Source organism: Pinus tabuliformis, chromosome 9 (assembly GCF_031772625.1).
Source record: "Pinus tabuliformis cultivar Carrire ecotype Pingquan chromosome 9, CPIR1, whole genome shotgun sequence".
NCBI lineage: Eukaryota > Viridiplantae > Streptophyta > Pinopsida > Pinales > Pinaceae > Pinus > Pinus tabuliformis.
The window spans coordinates 193,502,257-193,522,767 of NC_142307.1; positions in this window are offsets into that span (position 1 = coordinate 193,502,257).

Sequence of the window (20,511 nt, forward strand, 5' to 3'; positions counted from 1 at the left end):
ACATCTCATTACATAAAATCATATTTACATGTCATTATGAAGACCGAACCTAGTTACACTTTTCAACACTCCCTCTTAACTAGGGAGGTATTCATAATGGTACCTTGGACTTTCTCAATCTAAAGAATCTCTTAAGAAGAATTTGGATTTGTAACTCATTTGTAATAGCATCATACCAACCAGGATTGTCACATAGCAAAGCCTTGACTAACAGATCTATCTCTCCACAAGATCAAAGCACAATGTTGGCGATATCAATGATTTATAGACATACTCGTCATTGTCTCTCTCAGAACATACCCCAGCCAGGTTCTCTCAAGGTATTCTCCATGAGGACTATTCTTATCTTGGACTCCCTAAACCTCAAATAATATCGGTCCTCCACGACTACTCTTACTATTGGATGCCCTATCTCCTCAAAAAGTATCAGATTCCAAATGATTACACAATCCTCCATTTTTCCTTCCCAGGTGAAGAACATAACAACATGTTTATCTCTCCTTTTCAAACCAGAAGGATATATTCCATTAAAGGAATGTACTCATTCCATCACAAAGGAATGTACCTAAGCTTCCTGCTTAGGAATTTCCAAGTTTCTTCCAAGTAAGAAAACTTTATCATGCTCCCTCTTAACTAGGGATTTTCCGTGGCTTCTCTTATGGAGATCTTAGAACAATCAACTACTTGAAGAACTCCTTCCTTTAATGCCATGAATTTCTTCTTTGTTAAGGAGTCTTCAACTTTGGGGACTTCTACATAGGGAACAGTTCATTCATCACTTTTATTCATGAGTTATTCATGTCTTCAACTCATCAGAAAGTGATTCATCATATCTTTCATCTGCCCTTGCTTCATCTTATTCTGCTTTCATACCATATTTTTCGAAAGGACATTACATCCTTTTATATGGTCCACCTACATAAGCTCATCCAGTTATTAGTTCAAAAATAATCAATGAACATATCAAATCAAGGTTACCTTTACCATGACATATTTCTTTAAGTATCAGCATCCTTCATGCATATTGACACATCTCCCACTAATATTCATTGTCAAGGGTTTCTATCTTTTTCCGACTTTCATCAGAATCTTCACATCTTTCTGAGAGATTTTTTAGTCAAAATTTCTTGGACTTCGAATGTTGAATGCCTTTTATATTCATTTCATATCATCACGATCTCTTCCTATATTTTCACACTTTGTTCCCAGGAGTTTCCAATCTTAATTCCTGACCATAGTCAGCTTCCTCATGATTCATATGAGAACATATTATTTTGATTTCATCTAGTGCGACTTGTGTTTTGCTGCAAACTTTTGGAGGAGGAGATCCTTTTCTTTTCTTAGACCATGGTAATCCATATAATCTACAATTATATGACTTTTACCATAACCTGTGTAAGCATACATACCTTGTCTTTCTTTTGGTCATCCAAACTTCCTATAACAGCTTCATTTGAACGAGGGAACTTCATCTTGTTATTCCTGTGATGTCATCAAATATTAATTCCTTGAATCTCACGAGATGGAATTCTTGTTGAAAACCTTTCACTTTATTTCTTGATTAGTGAATCCTCTAATGATAATTCCATCAAAGAGGCTTGATGATGTTTCATATCCTCACCTGGAAAAAAATTTCTTTATAGTTTCAGTACGATGACCCTATTCTATGATGACCTTCATTTTCTTTCTATACATATCACTGAGGTTTCCTAAGAGCTTCCTATTCTATTGTAAACTATAAGATTTATCACATACATACTTTCCTTCCCATGCCATAAGCTCTTACTTTTAATGCTTCTATCATGATGTTATGATGATGTATTATATCTTATCTATAATTTACAGGTGAAAATTACCTTCTTGTGAGGAAGATCATCTCTGTCATAATAGAGATCTTTTACTTCTTCATTCTTCGACTTCTTAGACTCGGGTTCTTTCACTTCTTCAGCGATGTGAGCTTCTTCCCTATTTCTCTTGTCCTTACCATGTTTAGGACAATCTCTTTTATAGTGCCCTAGTTCTTAACATCCATAGCATCTTAATTTATCCATGTTCCTCCTTTTCTTTTGAGGACCAAACCTTCCAAATTTTTCTTTCCTTCTTGTTGTAGCAGCATATGCTTGATTCTGCTCACTTGGTCCAACATCAAACTTTGCCTTCTGTCTCGTTTCTTCGATATTACAAAGTGACCATAGATATTCAAATGGAGTAGTGTCTTTCTTCCCATATGAACTTGAAGTGAAGTTACCACATTCTTCCAGTAGTGCATTCAGCACCACTATGGTCATCTCACTATCAAACATTACCTCTCATAATTCTTGTAGTTGATCCTGAATTTTTGATATCCTCATAAAGTATGAGGTTATTCCGTCTTCCTTTATATCTTTATTTTGTAGAGTTCTTGCCTTATAGAAATTACTTCTCCCGCAATACTTACCAAAAACAACTCTGCCAATTTGTCATATATAGATTTTGTTGTTTCGAACTTTGATACATATGGGATTAGAGAGTCTTTTATAGATTCTATAAGAATCCTTTGTGCTCTCACTTCTCCCTTCATGTATTTAGAATGTTCTTGAGTATCCTCCTTTGCAAGTTTTATTATTGATCCTTTGATGTGATTCATGACCTCGTTTTCAATAAGATTCAGGTATGTCATTTTCTTCCATGCAAGGTAATTTGCAACCCCAACCAATTTATTTATTTCCTTGCAAAAGGACATTTTAATATTATCGTATGTAGTCATAGACTTACTTGAGAGTTTGTTGTATGCTTCCTCCTTGATGTTGAGACAGGATCTGTTTCTTGTGAGAGAGAGATTGATTCACGATCCTTCTTGAGTGTTCTATTCTTCCTTCAATTTGAAGAGCTTTGACTTCTTCGAGTGATGATCTTAGAAGAGATTCTAGGGTTTTTTATCCTTCTTCTTGTTTTCCTTCTTGAATATGACTTCAATATAGTAGATGTAGATCTAGGGTTTTAGACTGATGAAGATCTAGATTTCTTGCTTGGAGTACTTCAACTTGATTTGATCCTTCTTTGAAGTTTGTCTCTTGTGTGCTCACTTGCCTTGACTTACCTTTCTTGTCTTCATCACCTAAGCTTTGATACCATGTTGAGAAATGTAGGGCATGTAGTAGATAACAACTTTTCTTCTTGATAATTGCTTGTGAAGATCTTTTACTTTCTTATTCTTCTATTCAATTCCTTGTTAGCTAATTAATGTTTTATTTCATCAAGACAATTACCAGTATGCATAATACTAAAAGAGATAAGTGACACAGTATATAGGCTTTTTCAGCCAGGGCAAAAACCTTTCACCTCTAGAGAGGAAAACCCTATCAAAATTATTCTTCTTAGATCTTTAATTGATAAGTATCAATACCATGACACAAACCCTTGACTATAGTATCCTTCCAAGAACCTTGTCACTAACCTTGATACTCTGCCTCTTACTTTTCTCTGCCTTTCTCTTGCTACTTTCCTCAACTCCTTCTAAAGAACTTGGTCGCTATTATTCTTATTCTTTCTCCTCGGCTTTCCCTAGAGAATCTTAGCCTCTAGGTATTTCCTGACTTCCTCTAGAGACACTCGGTCTCTAGATTACTACTTCGACCTCCCAGAAGAATCCCTCTCTTGTTGTCTAAACTTTGCACTTCGCAGAAGATATTGTTGCCTGGAACTTCACACTGCCTAGAAGAAATTGTTGCCCAGAACTTCACACTACCCAGAAGAATTTTCATTGTCCCAGAATATTATGTTTCCCAGAAGAAATTTTGTTATCCCAGAAGAATGTATTTTTTGCTGACCCAGAAGAAACCCTATTTTCGTATTACCTAAAAGAATCATTTTTCTTTCTTCATACTTCTCTTTCTCTTCCTTCTTCGTACTATTGTTTCTCTTCATTCTTTCGCACTTTTTCTTGTCTCAAGTGAGTCGAGTTCTTGTCTTCAAATGGCAAATGAGTTATGCTATATATACACCTCCTTCAATGCCCTTTAGGCCGAATTGACAGCATGAGTTAGGCCGACTTGATCTAGCAGCTTCCTCATCGTTTGTAGGCAAACTTGAAGAGGTTTGGTGACAAGTTATTGGAGGATATTTTACATAGATAATATTAACCTTTTTCCAAGTGTAACATGACTTCATTTACATGACAATGACTCTTACATTTTATGACTAGATGAAAAATAAATCCTAAAGACTCTCAATTGGAGTGTTGACTCAAAAACAAAATCCTTGCTCATGAAATCCATGAAGCAAGTTAAAAAAATAATTTCATTTTTCTTTATTTACATCTCATTCTATAAAATCAGATTTACATGTCATTATGAAGACCGAACCTAGTTACACTTTTCAATAGTTTATATGTATGCATGCATGTATGTATGTTGTTTTCTGAAAGGGTCATTGGGGATCATTATTGTGGAGGAAAAATTTCTTAGGCAGGTGAATGGCATGAAGAGGTTCCTGGTCTTATGAGGAATCAAGTGGAGGATTAGCCCTAACATATTTATGAGGTTAGTATCATGTGGATATGAATAGATATTATGTGTTTATACTATGTCTCTGTTTATGTAATGGACATGTAATGTTGAGGGATACATCAACGGAATGAAAGCAGTGTGCTTTGTGGCATGTTTGGACAAGCATGGATAAGGCACTAGAAGCAATGTTACTTGGTAAGGACGGTGTGGTCTTAGGATGTGCATTACTGGTGTTTTGTACATGTAGCATATGCAGTATTGTTTACATATGGTGTTGTGTTCCTGTTGCATATATGGTGTTGTGTGCATATTTCATATGCAATGTTGGGTATAGATGGTACTATGCACATGTTGGATATAAGGTGTTGTGTACATATGGTGTTGTGCGCATGTTGGATATGCAAGGTTGTGTACATATGTTGCCATGTACATGTTGTATATGTGGTGCTATGTACATATGGCATTGTGTGCATGATTGTACATATGTGCATTCTTTAAAGTTTGTCTCTTGTGTGCTCACTTGCCTTGACTTCCCTTTCTTGTCTTTAGCACCTAAGCTTTGATACCATGTTGAGAAATGTAGGGCATGTAGTAGATAACAATTTCTCTTCTTGATAATTTCTTGTGATGTTATTTTACTTTCTTATTCTTCTATTCAATTCCTTGTTAGCTTATTAGTGTGTTATTTCATCAAGACAATTGCTAGTATGCATAATAATAAAAGAGACAAGTGACACATTATATAGGCTTCTTCAGCCAGGTCAAAACCTCTCACCTCTAGAGAGGAAAACCTGATCCAAATTCTTCTTCTTAGATCTTCAATTGATAAGTATCAATACCATAACATAGAGCCTTGACTCTAGTATCCTTTCAAGAACTTTGTCACCAACCTTGATACTTTGCCTCTTACTTTGCTCTACCTTTATCTTGATTCTTTCCTCAACTCCTTCTAAAGAACTTAGTCTATATTATTCTTACTGTTTCTCCTCATATTTCCTTAGAGAATCTCGGCCTTTAGGTCTTTCCTGACTTCCTCTGGAGAGACTCGGTCTCTAGATCTCTACTTCGATCTCCCAGAAGAATCCCTCTCTTGCTTCCTGAACTTCGCACTTCCTAGAAGATAATGTTGCCTGGAACTTCACACTGCCCAGAACTTCTCACTACCCACAAGAATTTTTGTTGTCCTAGAAGATTCTACTACCCAGAATAAATTTCGTTGTCCCAGAAGAATGTATTTTTCACTGGCCTAGAAGAAACCTTGTTTTCGTATTACCCAGAAGAATCCTCTTTCTTTCTTCATACTTCTCTTTCTCTTCCTTCTTCGTAATGTTGCTTCTCTTCCTTCTTTCACACTTCTACTTGTCTCAAGTGAGTCGAGTTCTTGTCTTCAAATGGAGGACGAGTTAGGCTATATATACATCTCCTTTGCTACCCTTTAGGCCAACTTGACAGTTGGAGTTAAGCTGACTTGATCTAGCAGCTTCCTCATCATTCGTAGGCTAACCTGAAGAGGTTTAGTGACAAGTTATTGGAGGATATTTTACATAGATAATATTGACCTTTTTCCAAGTGTAACATGACTTCATTTACATGACAATGACTCTTACATTTTATGACTAGATGACAAATAAATCCTAAAGACTCTCAATTGGAGTCTTGACTCAAAAACAAAGTCCTTGCTCATGAAACCCATGAAGCAAGTTAATAAAGTAATTTCATTTCTCTTTATTTACATCTCATTATATAAAATCAGATTTACATGTCATTATGAAGACCGAACCTAGTTACACTTTTCAACAGTTTATATGTATATATGCATGTATGTATGTTGTTGTCTAAAAGGGTCATTGGGAATCATTCTTGTGGAGGAAAGATTGCTTAGGCAGGTGAATGGCATGAAGAGGTTCCTGGTCTTATGAGGAATCAAGTGGAGGATTAGCCCTAACATATTTATGAGGTTAGTATCATGTGGATATGAATTGATATTATGTGTATATACTATGCCTTGGTTTATGTGATGGACAGGTAATGTTTAGGGATACATCAGCCGAATGAAAGCAGTGTGCTTTGCGGCATGCTTGGACAAGCATGGATAAGGCACTAGAAGCAAGGTTGCTTGATAAGGACAGTGTGGTCTTAGGATGGGCATTACTAGTGTTCTGTACATGTAGCATATGTAGTATTGTGTACATATGGTGTTGTGTTCCTGTTTCGTATATGGTGTTGTGTGCATATTGCATATGTAGTGTTGGGTATAAATGTTACTATGTACATGTTGGATATGTGGTGTTGTGCACATGTTGGATATGTGGCATTGTGTACATATGGTGCTATATACATGTTGTATATGTGGTGCTATGTACATATGGCACTGTGTGCATGATTGTACATGTGGTGTTGTGTACATGTTGTACATGTGGTGTTGTGTGCAAGTGGTGTTGTGTGCATGTTGTGCATGTGGTGCTATGTACATGTGGTGTCGTGTACATGTCGTGCATGTGGTGTTATGTACATGTGGTGGTGTGTACACATTGTACAGGTGGTGTGGTTTACATGTGGTTTTCTGTACATGTTGTGCAAGTAGTGTCATGTACATGTGATGTTGTGTACACATTGTGCAGGTGGTGTTGTGTACAGGTGGTACTGTGTACATGTTTACATGTGATATTGGTGTACATGTGGTATTGAGTGCATGACGTACATGTTGTGTTGTGCACGTGTGGTACTGTGTATGTGCATTACGTAGTCGTGGTACCATGACATGTGTATGTGTTGTGTTGTATGTCGGGTGCAGGTGTATGTGTTGTGTTGTACACTAAGTGTAGGTATATGTGTTGTGTTGTATGTTGTGTGTGATTGTATACATGTGGTGTACACTATATGTATGTGTACGTGGTTGAAGAGAATAGAAGTATTGGGTGCTTGCTGGGTTTGACAGACAATCTGATGTGTATATGAAAGAGAAAAGGTAGAATAAAAGGACCGATTAAAGGATAAGCATCAGTATTTTATTTGAGTTTCTAATTATGCATGTGATATGTGATTTTGAATTATGATGATTGCATGCAATTCATGATTTTGATTATGATGGTTGTGTTTTGAGCTAACTAGATGTGATATATTTTTACATGATGATTTGAACAAATATCTAGTTTGATTTGTTGTGACTCGGAGTAAACAAAGTTGTAGGTGTACCTTATTGACAGGATATCAATGAGGTATGATTTGAGTTTATTTCAATTCGTTTTGAATCTAATGGAAATTATGTGCTTAGCACAGGAAAGCATGGAAATGCCCGATTGGGTGGTTGGAACTAAATGTAAGAATGTTAGTAGCAGTAATGGAAGGAATTTGCATAGGCAGCAATATGTTGGCAAATCACTTTAGGAGCAGGGAAATTGTGGGACACTGGTACCGAATAGTGTCCATTGATTTTCATGAGCATGTTATGACCAGTATGATGGTTTTGAGGCAGGTATATGCCTTGGTTTTGGACCTTTCGATGAGAGGAAACCTTGCTAGGGGAGGGGTCGCTCGAGGGACTATGTAACAGAGAAGGGGATGCCCACTAAACTTGGAAGGTGTGTGACTGCACAAAAGGGGGTGACCGAATTTCCCAAGGGACTGTGTAGAAGAGAATGGAAGGTCGAGGAACGAATTTTTTTTGGTAATTAGCATTGCTAGATGGAATCAGAAGCACATTGGTAGTGCGCCCTGGAACAATGAATCGATAACTGTTCACTAAGAGGATAGTAGTGCAGGATTATAGCGCTAGACATTAGATGCAGATTTGACTTTAGTAATGGATTCTAGACTTCCTGGGAAGCAAGTGAATCCTAGTACTACTCCTGAGGGTGGAGGAGTGAGCCTCTGGATTCCCTTGTTGCTAATGCGAGTATCATATCCTTTTATTTTTTGGTTAGACAAAATGTGCATATGTATATGTGCATATTATTTTAAATATTCTATCGAGCTGGATTTATAAAGCTCCATAGATAGTATGATTATTTTTTGGTTGAATAAAATGTGCATAAGTCTATGTGGTTGTTATTGTAAATATCGCAATGAGATGTCTTATAAAGCTCCAATAAACGGTATGATTGTCATTTTTCAGCAATGGTCATTGTAAATACTGCAACGACCTGAGTTATAAAGCTCCATGAGTAGTATGTTTTGGTCTTCATCAGTCTTGTTGGTTGTAGGTCTCATAGAACATCGAGGACAGTGTTCCCCTAAGGGGGAGAGGTTTGTAACAACCCCGAGTTAAAATTTCATGTAATAAAAGTTAATAAAGACAAAGGTCATGAGACATGTATTCTAAGCTGAATGTTAGGCAAAACATCCTAGTGGGTGTTCATTTGGTTTATTATGGCTAAGGGAAATTAGCAAAGGCTTTATAAAGGCAAAGAGGAATTAATTGGCATTTATTTATGAAAACAATGTAAAATAGAAGAAAATGAAGATAAAAGGTCGCAGGTTGCATGTGAAGAGGAAATTGAAGGAAAATAATGGAAATTGAAGAAAATAGAGGCGTCTTTAGTAAAAAGGTTTCTGAGGATCAGTTCACAAAATTTTGTCAGTTTTAGCTTGGAGCTCTCTATTCTATCCTCTCTCTCTCATACTCTTGCACACTTAGAGTTTTCTTGGTGCACTCTTGGAGCATTGTGGCATACTTTGGATTTGGTGAAAGATGTCAAAGGAAAAGTAGGAAAGAGCAAGAGGACAATGGGATCAACAACTACAATGGGTTTGCTTTACAGATATCAAGTTGCATGTATGATTTCCTTGCTAGTATTAGCATGCATGGTACATGCATGTGGTTATTTGGTTATGATCTATCATTGGCATGGAGGATTGCCTGGATTGACAGTGGTTTTTCCTAGCTTTGTCATTTCCTGGATAGCCATCATGTTGTGGGTTTTCCCAATTGTTTTCTAATTGGTTCTCATGTTCATTATGGTTGTGGGTTGATTTATCAGTTCCTAGAGCCTTGGTTGGAAATACGCTCTGGAAGCCTAATAACAACTTGGATTGAGTTACTAGTTCTAGAAGCCTTGGTTGGACAAACACTCTAGAGCCCTTGGTGGGTTGAGTTACTAGTCCTAGGAGCCTTAGTTGGACAAACGCCTAGAGCTCAGCGGCAACTGTGGGTTGAGTTACTAGTCCTGGAAGCCAGTTTGGAACAAACACTCTAGAGCCTTAGACAACTTGGATAGAGATCAATCTGGTGATGGTTAGTGATGTTTGACCGTGATTTGAAATCACTGGTTGAGGGTTGAGGTGGTTTGGCCTCTGGAAGCCTTGGTTTGGTTTTGCTTGGTTTATTCCATGAGATTCCACATTCATGCTTGGAATATGGTGTGGGGGTGATTAGATGAAAGAAAGATTTGGTTCAACCCAATCTATGATTGGGTGGTACGTGGGAGGCCCTGACTTGGTTGGCATTTTCATATGTTAATAAGAGTTACTTTCTATTGTGATATATGTTCATATGTTTTGATTATGATGGTGATATTATGGTTGAGTTTCCATTGGTTATATGTTGGTTATTTGTGGGTTTATATACTGGTTATTTGTTGGTTATATCATGTATATTTTTTATGGCTCTTGATATGTTTGATGAATATATGAATGGTTGATGAATGCATGGACTAATAGATGTTATTGTAGCTATTATGTGAGGGCATTGGACCTTCTTGATGATTCTCAGATAAGTATGAGACCTCTATGTTCAGATGTATATTTATGACCTATAGATTACATGTTTTCCATATGTTTGACGAAATGTTTGTCATGGTTGAACTTGGTTAGGTCAAGTCCTTGATCAATTTTTGTGTTAGAGGCTTTGTCTTTATGTCATTTATTGTTTTGGAAAGTTTCATCAAGTTATGGGCAGTGATCTGGAGTCTAGGCCTGAAAAAGTGGCTCAAAACTCACAGTTGCAGGCATAAAACTGGTTGAAAGGGATTGTAGTCTCTCCCTTGCAAGCTTGTGCATGCGATTAGAGGCCTACAGTCACATGGATGCAAGCTTATGCATGTGACTAGGAGTTCAGGTCAATGAAAGAGAATTTTAAATCATGGTTTGGACACTTGGAAGGGTGGTTTAGCTCTTGGGGGTCCTATAGCACCTGAGGGAAGTCAGTAACTTTGTGTCACATATTTACCCCGGTAGACTGATGAGCTTGGGTAAATGTGGGAGGAGGGTGTCACAATATATGCCTAGAGGAGACATCTCATAGTGGGAGAGAGACAAGAGGTCATAGAGCTTCATTCGTGGAGAAAAGAAGAGGACGGTGCTGCTTAGTATGCAAGTGTGGATTATGTTTTTTGAATGAGGCCAATATGATGTTGCTAGCAAATTGTTCTTGAAGAACATGAAGACTTAATTAAAGCTCTCGGTTCTTGCCTTGTTTGACAACAATCTCTACGATTTAAAGATACTAATGGTTTACATGTGTGGGTCCAAGAATATATGGAGTGTCGCTTGAGAACTGGGCTTGATTATTCATCAACAAACGTCCACGATGGTAACTATATTCATTTTATTTCTTTTTAATTCTTAGGATTTATTGAACTATTACTCCACGCAAGGTTACTTTGCCTAAGGAATATTGGACTGAAATGTGTTAAGCCACACCGCGGGCAGTCAGAGATAACCCGAAGCAAGGGTTAATCAATGCAAGGGTAGAGGCACCTAATTTTTCCATCATGGAGTTTATTCACGGGCCTATCTACAATTGTATTAATGTATGCTCTGAATGATCTTCTTTTTATGGCTCAAAATGTGGTACTTAGCAAAGTGAAGAAACTACATAGAGGAGAAGACTTATACTTTTAAGTCATGACAGACTGGTATTGATGCTTTGTCTTTGTCTATAAATGAAAAAAAATTACCTTCACCTATTTCGTTGGATTTTTTTAAGGTAGTTTAATTGAAGAAATCCAATGAAATTTTATACCAGCTGCATTTCTTAGATGGAAGTTTGAAGGGAGAACATTGTATATTCAAGGCCTTTGGATTTGATATTTCCTACATGGGTCTGCAATTTGAAATGTCAAAATAAGTTGTGTTTTTTATGGCTTGACAATTTTTGATGTCGATATTACAGTTTGTTCTTGTGTAGATGAGGTTCCATTAACTATGACGCAGTACCATAACTTTGATGTTATGACTAAAGTTTCTTCATTAATTTTGCCATCAATATTTTTCTACCCTAATTTGTCCATGAGTAGTTCATATTGATTAGATGTGGCTTTGAATTGGTATTTTCATTGATGTTGCAAAAGGAAGTCAAAATTTATTTTTTGAAATTTTGAGGTTCACAATATAGTTGGACAAGTTGACAAGAGGACTTGGAGGTCTATGAAGAAAATAATGAGCTTCTTTTATTTTTTTTCACCACTTTAACTTTAAAAGAAGCGAATCTTAAAGGTGAAAGTGCAATGGAATAAGTGCAGAAAAACACTGAGAATGGAGTGTTAGTAAGGTTTTGATGCATTCTTGTGAAATAAATTATTAATTATTTTATTTGGTGTTTGAATTTAAGTCACATATTCAAATGGGCCAATCAGTTGATGAGAATTAAAGTAGTGAAAAATACAGAGTTTTTTTAACTTCGTACAAGCGATATTCTCACCTTGAAGACTTGACACCCTTTCCAAAGTTTCGTTTTATTTGTCTTTTAGGAAAATGGCCAAACTTGAGGGAGTATTAGAGTTACTAAATACTTTAATGATGTCTATTGTTCATAGCACAATCAAAATCAACAAGGACACTCTCTCTAACATTCAAAGTTGTTTAAAAAATGCTCAATACAAGATTGATTTTTTGGAGCTTGAGTCACAGCTACAACAAGATGAACTACAAAAGAAGATTTGTAATTCTAAACTGGTTCTTGTTCAGAGATTGATTAGAACAATGCAGCCATTTCAGGATTAGATTTGCATGTAGGTGTGAAGGTTCAACCTGAACTTCCCATGACCTTTATCAAAATTTGGGAAGAAGTTGTAAATAATAAGAATAGGATTGGTATCGGATATGACAAGGATGTGTCCTTTCATATTCCGAAATATTCCAATCCCATCCATTTTTTCAGCTTTGGATCCATTCAGGATTATCCATATTCACTTGTTCTTGTTGCACAACAGCGACAAATTGTCAAACGCCAACATTGTGATGGAGTTCACCACATGAAATATCAGTGTTTTGATCTTCACCCTTGTGAGCATTGTGGTAAGCACACTCATCATTCAGATATATTTTCCAGAAATAAAACTCTTGCAAGAATGAATAATCACCTTCGATGGATCACTTCTTGGCAATGGTCTTCAACGACCAAGAAGATACATCGATCATACAACATAATTTATTCTCAAGTATTGACTAGCCTTGTAGTGAAGGTTTCTTCATATTCTCACCTTGCATCTGATAAGGGGGAATTAATGGTCAGTTACCGGCTTCAAAGATTCATCATTCGAATATTTATCAAGCAAGCCTAAGCCACAACCTAAACCTAAGCCAACTGCCAGATCCTAGAGCCAGAGTTAGCCATAGCCAAGTTCAAAGTTGTATCCAGAGGAGCCAGATTCATCCATAGCCAGAGACAAATTCATCCTCCATGAACATGCTTTTTGGTTGGTTTCCTGCCTTAAACCACCACCTGTAGAATATTTTGGTTTCTTCTATAGTTTGTGGCGATCTCCAAACCATTACTAGGGAGAACTTTCACTAGTAGAAGATTTTAGCTTCTAACCAAATTTGGAATTGTTCCAAGAATTGCTTCGAGCTTTAGTTCTAGAGTTGGTGGTTAGCCTTAAACCACCATAGGTTAATACCTCAAGTTCTCCCAACTTTTGGTTTGTTTTGGTTTGTGGTTTTTTCTTAAACCACCATTTCAAAGAGCACATTCAGTTATTCAATGTTATCCATTTCTGCATTTTTGCTCTCTTCTTGGAATCTCATATGCCTCTTTGAATTAAGGGGGGGAAAGTTGGACACCTTATCCGTTAGGGTTATGGTGCCTTATGTTATCAGTTACTAAAGTCCAAGAAACCCTAGAAATTGAATCCAATTGTTTCAACATTGTATTTATATGTACAATATTCTTAATACGAATTGAATTCATTTTCCAATTGTGATTCCAACACGCACATGATAAAGTTGGGTACATTAGGATCACGTGAAAAATTATGCACTCTAACAATACATGATGTAACAAGATTATGTAGCAAAGACAAATGTGTGCATTAAAAATTCTACATTCCTTGAACTTCTTGTCAGTATATTGTGCCCCTCAGGAATATGTCGCAAACATAATGAAGTTGTGGGATTATAATTGAGAATAACAAGAGTATGTTTTTGTCCTTTACAAGTTCTTCATTGTTAGGTGTCAGGCTAGTGCTTCAAAATAAGTCGTGGGAACTGTAAGGTGCAGTTGTAAACCTGTGGAAACCCTACAAGGTCAAGTTTTAGGCCATCAGGCTACAGAAATAAAAGTAGACAAAGATTAATTAGTTGGAGGCCCCCGCATTGTGCCACAGTATTAGGTTGTAGAAGACTAAACGCCTTAACACCCCATAAGGTTGCATTGCAGGTTGAAGGACACACTGCAGGGTTTTTGAAGAGAGTGAAAGACAAAGCATATCAATAGGAAATGGAGTGGAAGAGATCGAGAGGGAAGCTTAAAATTATATGTAACACATATAATTTGTAGTTGATATGTAATTGCAGTGAATAAATAGAAAATCTTTTCGTAGAGAATGTCTAAGAGCCAATATAATATTGTAAAATGTGCTTGCCATCAATGAAATATTGAAGTGGGTATTTACACTGACTCTTGGCGTTGGCTTGCGACCCGGGTTCGGAAGAGTTATTGGCCAAACAAATCTCGCGCTATCGGCCCTTTCGGCAACAGTCCGCGGAGTGCAGACTGAAGTCTCACCCGAGGTAGCAGGGGAGGGTGCTGGAACCAAGTTTCCACACCCTTGGGATGTCTAGATGTGTTCTGGAAGGTTCGCGAACCGATCTGCGGCCTCGCGCCACTCTGCTCCCACGTAGATCTGGAACAAGGCACTTCCTTAATAGTTATTATTTATGAGTTTGTTATATCTCAAATCTACTCCTTGCAGTCTTTAAGCAACTATTTAATAGAGATAACCAATACGCGCACCCAGAAATGTTATAGATTTACATAGAACATAAGCATAGCACACAGATCGAAACAGATATATATATAAACCAGAAATTAACCAGAACCATAATGTTTCAGAGTCCACACAGTATTTCAGAACTAACTTATCTTTATTATTATTCTTGATTCAGTACAATTCACTTCCAGCCCTTCTCACACAGCTGCAGGGGTTCGCACACAGAGTTGCGGACTGTATTAGTCCTCTGCACACACAGATGCTGAGCCTCTATCCAATTACTAACACTTCACGACCCGGACGTACAGACTCGGAGCACAATTACTTTCAAAAACCCATATCACCGTTCTCCAGCCAAAAACTGACTTCTACCCTTAAAGCCTCGCTCTATTTATGCATTCCCATGGTCCGTGAACCATGGGCAAGCCGACTTACTTCCTATTATTCTATATTATTTTTGGGCAGACAACCCTTTGACTTGACCTATTTCATTTCGTGTTCTACGTATTTCGGATATTTACAATATCACTATCCTACTTTATAGACTGTAAGCCCCAAAACCGTTACACGAGGCCTCGCTACCCAACAGGGCCCCAACACAATCATCGTGACTCATCCCGAGTCACTTGTCAATGTGGCGATACGCGTTGCCTAGGCTTCGCAGTCCACCATCCCTATGAGTGACGCACTCTGTTATGCTGCTCCGTCTTTGACTCCTGCAGCTCTTCTTCTCGCTCCTGCTCCACTGCCTCCACTAGTTCGCACAACTAATGATGCTCATTCTGCTCTGCTCGGTTAACACAGATCACCCCATCATAGGATTTTAGCTCAAGTTGGGGTGCCGCATACGGGACCTCTTCGTACCAACGCACCCACTTTCCAATTTCGTATCTTCTATACGCACTGTCTGCTGCAGCTTGTGTTGAAATTTTGCAAGACCATTGCTGCTATCCGCGAGATCCCAATCTTCAAGGCACATGAGAGACAACTTGTTAACTACAATTCCACCATTTGTCTCCATATTTACAGCCTTTCCCTTATCTTTTATGGTTCATCGTCCAGCCCATGGGTTAGGCAGCGACATCTGGACCAGTTTTGCTTCGTGTCTAAAAAATTTCGCCACATCCCCTACCATTGATGCTGAACTCTGCGCGGTGCCCGCAGCCGTCAACACCATACCATTTAGAAAGTCCTACATCTCCATTGGCCATATCAAAACCCTCAGGCTTACTCCTTAAGCGTAGATAATGAATAGTTCCATAGCGGTGGGAAGGCACAATAGCTTACTTTTCTTAGAAGTGCAGCTCGTTCGGTGGATGCCCCCCTGTGATTTATAAGTGTTTCAAAATTCAAATTCATTGGTTCCATCCTTTTCTGGTGCTGTAACCTTAAGCCTACAGCAGATCATTCCAGATCTGGCTCGTGCCCCATCTCTTAATTTCCCATCGCCTGCTCCCTTTTGCCATAACTCAGACATCTTGTCATGAATAGTGTTAGCAATGGTCACCTCTCTGCTTGTCCACGCAGTAGCACAACCCCTTCTATGCAATCGTGACCTCATACCAATTCTGCACGTCCCCTGATTGTCACGCAACTCCCCCACAGACTGCTTTAATGCCCGCACTCTCTTTCAACTACCTGGAGCAGTGAGACTATCCTGCGGTCGGTTAGTCAGGTGGTTGGCCCACCCCTGTAGAGCTTCAGGTGACTGCCATTTACTCTGCCTGGGAAAGGCTCTCCATTCAACTTGGTAAGTTGGACTGCACCTCCATCTGTGACTTCTTTGACTACATAGGGTCCCAACCAATGCATTCAGAGTTTTCTATGGAATTTCTCAAACTTGCTGTCATATAGTAATACTAGATCATTTTCTTTGAACGTGTGCATCTTGATATGGCGATCATGCCAAGATTTTTCTTGCTGCTTTTGTACTTGTTGATGGAATCCTGCTAGAAATCGCTCCTCCTCAAGTTCCTCCAGTTGCACGATCCTTTCTTCCAAAGCTCAATGGTCTGACATGCCTATTGCCACTGTTATTCGTAAACTAGGTACAATGTATTCCATTGGCATGATGGCTTCCTTGCCATAGACTAACCGGAAAGGTTTCTGGCATGTCAACTTCTTGCATGTTGTTTGGTATGCCAATAGCACAACAGATATGCACAAATCCCAATCATTTCGCTGCACATTACATACCTTGGTCAACATTGTCTCCAAAATTTTGTTAAACGCTTCAACGGTCCCATTTGCTTGCGGATGGTACGACGTACTCTGTTGATGGTATATCTGAAATTCCTCAGTGAGTGCACTGATAGTCTCATTTAGGAAATGCATTCCATGATCGATCATTAGAATTTTTGGACATCCAAATCGTGTTAACACATTCTCAAACAGGAATTTCGCAACTGTAGTGGTCGTGCAGTCTTTAACCAGTTGTGCTTCCGCCCATCGGGTCAAGTATTTTGTCACCGTGATGATATAGCACGCCCCCGTCTTTCCTAGAGGTGTGATAGGCCCCACAAAATCGATCGCCCATTTCTCAAACGATTGCAGCGTCATTTGTGGCTTGAGTGGCATTTCATCCCTCCGTGATGGTTTCCTAGTCCATTGACATACGTCGCAGGCCCGACAATACGCTTTCGAGTCTTGATGTAGAGCTGGCCACCATAGTTCAGCGCAAAGAATCTTCTATGTTGTGTCACGGCCCACATAATGTCCTCCAGCAACCCCCCCATGTGCTTCAGCCAGGATCTATCCTCGCTCGAATTCAGGTACGTATCTGCGTAATATTTCGTTGTTGCCCATTTTGTAGAGGTGCCCTGCAATAACAGTAAATTATGTTCCACGTATCACCAATTCTTTCTTTTGCTGAATGGAATATCTCTGCGGCACAGTTCATGTGGTTAAGAAGTGGATTATATCCTCAAAATGGCCATCTGCAACGCGCACTGCATACAGTTGTGCATCTGGTAGTCCTTCGGCTAAGTTTGTGGGCTCTTCACCGTTCTCAATTCAGGATAGGTGATCTGGGCCGGTGTTTAGACGTCCTAGCTTTACGACGACTTTGAATTCATATTCTTGAAATAATATCAACCACCTACAAATGTGCCCCCCCAACACAGGCTTATTCACTAGGTATTTTAGCGCAGAGTGATCAGTATACATCTTAAAGTGTCCTCTGAGCAGATAGTGGTGGTATTTCTGGAGCGTGTATACCATCGTCAATCCCTCACGCTCAGTAGTGGAGTATTTCTTCTCAGCTTTTGACAATCGTCGACTTTTGAACGCGATTGGGTGATCAATTCCCTCTGCTCCTTCTTGAGTGAGTACTACACCCAACGCGATACACGACGCCTCAACATGCACGTGAAATTCGATGTCCCATTTCGAAAAAACCAATATAGGAGCTGATGCCATATTTTCCTTGAGCGTCTCCAGACTTTTGTTACATTCCTCATTCCAAAAATAAGTAGCATCCTTTTTCAACAACTGTTCCATTGGTGTCGTGATCTGTGCGTAGCTTTTTATGAACTTTCGATAGTAACTAGTGTGTCCCAGTGTGGCGCACAGTTGTTTGACACTTTGCGGCACTTGCAGATTGAGTATAACAGCAAACTTTGTCGGATCCACCATCAAACATTGCTTACAAACCACATGGTCGAGCAAGTTCCCAAAAGGGACGAGGAAAGTACACTTCTTTAGGTTTAGCGCAATCTGGTGTCGTCGGCAAGTATCCAACATTAATCGTAAGCTCACGATATGTTTCTTGACTAACCCAAATACGGTCCAATCATCAAGATATACTTCCAAGAACTTATGTATAAATTCCTTGAATGCAGCTACCACAACGTGCGAGAATATCGTCGATGCGTTCTTCAGTCCAAATGGCATCATAGTGTACTAAAAACAGCCCCATTTAGTGGCAAAAGTTGTTTTACTCCTGTCCTCTAGCACGATCTTGATCTGGTGGTACCTCGAGAAACCGTCCGTGAAGGAGTAGGCTTCCTGTCCACCTACATTTTCTAGTACCTCATCTGTAAATGGCGTCAGAAATGGATCATTAACACATGCATCATTGAGCTTCCTGAGATCCACACAGATGTGAATTTCACCTTTCTGTTTTTTCTCCTACACAACCATAGGACTTACCCAGTCGGACTCCTCCACTGGTTCAATTATTCCTGTTGCGCGGACCTTCACTTTGTATTTCGATTCAATCGATAAGGTCGTTTCTTAACTGGTTTCGCATCCAGCTTTAGGGTTATCTTCATCATTCCCAGGTCACCGAGGATCCCTTTTAACTCCATGATTTTAGTCGGGAATAAATCTTGATACTATCGAAGCAATTCGATGACCTTTTCCACAGTGGCATCGTCCTAATAGTCCCCAAGCGTTTCATACTTTGACTCTTCCTTTGTTCCAATGTTTACTTGTTTCGTTTTCAGCAGCACGTGATGTCTAGATCCTCGATTGTTGGTCCGCGAACCTCACGACTCCCCTCTGTTTCTGGAATATTGATGTTTCTAGGGTCATCCTCATCATCTTCTACCTGCACATTGTAACATTCCAAGGCCTGGCTCAACTGTCACGACCATTCTGGCTGCACAATTTCTTCTGGTTCTAGTGGTATTTTAAAAATAGCGCCCTTCACAACCTGCAACGCGTCATCCACAATATCCATCCATTGATCTTCAAAGAGGAACGTTAACAAAAAACCTTCACACAAGATATCCCATTCACCCGTGCCATGTCAAAGCTCTGTTTCAGTATACCAATTCCGCGGGATGACCTCTAGGGTATGATAAAATAAGTGTACCCACTCCGGTTGGGGCTCTTCCCCATAGGTTTTAATCCATTTGGTGAGGTGCGTGTGCGGGTTTTCACGTCCATCATATTTCTCGATTAGTCGTAGCTTTGGATTCCCAAATCTTATTTGCATCATCTACCTGTAGTTGCTCCAATCTTCAAAGGTTCCTTCATGGGTTCTCCACCACCGCACAGGCGTTGCACGCAACGCCCATTTTAATGCATCAAACCACTAGTGTTCTGGTACCGTGTGCTCAAACTTGATCAGGAATTCCTCTACCTCGGTCAATCCATCATACATCGGCAGTTCTTGATCCTGAGCTTTTACACAACACAGCGACCTTGTCATCATATTGCAGTTTAATGTGGTTACTCCGTGCAACTGGTTATGCCACCGTTCATCTTATTCATCTGAATCTGAAATGCAGGCTTCTATGTGTTCCCATGGAATTCTTTCATCAACAGTCAGATTCACCCATTCTTGATCTCGCGCTGTGATCTTGTAAATATTATCCAAGTCCTCATCTACTTCATCGTCGCGTATGGGTTCAGTATACTTCACTCCTTCAGCTGGATCTAGGGGAACGACTATGCGGAGGGACTTCTTTTCAAATATCATCTTCTGGTTCTTTAAATTAATGACTCCATTCATATCTGTGGCCTAGTCTATCCCTAATAATGCAATGTATGGATTACTGTCATCAACAATTTCTATTACCTCAAAGTCAATCTGCGTACTTACTCCTTCAATGTCCATTGTCACCCCTTGCAGTCATCCCATCAGTAAGATATTTTGCTGATTGGCCATTCGTAGTTGAATAGGAGACCACTGTAGTGCGGGCCTACCCATGCATTCCCACGTTTGCTTAGGTAACACATTCACGTCCAACCCTAGATCTAGAATGACCTGGTCCATCTCATATTCACCGATTTGTGTCATCATTCGCATCTCCCACCCGGTGCGCAAGGCATGTTTCCCTAGCTTCCAGACTAGATGTGGTTCCCCTAATCCTGCGCACCTAGTAATCAACTCTTGGAGTCCTTTAACCACTCTATTGTCGCGTAGAAAC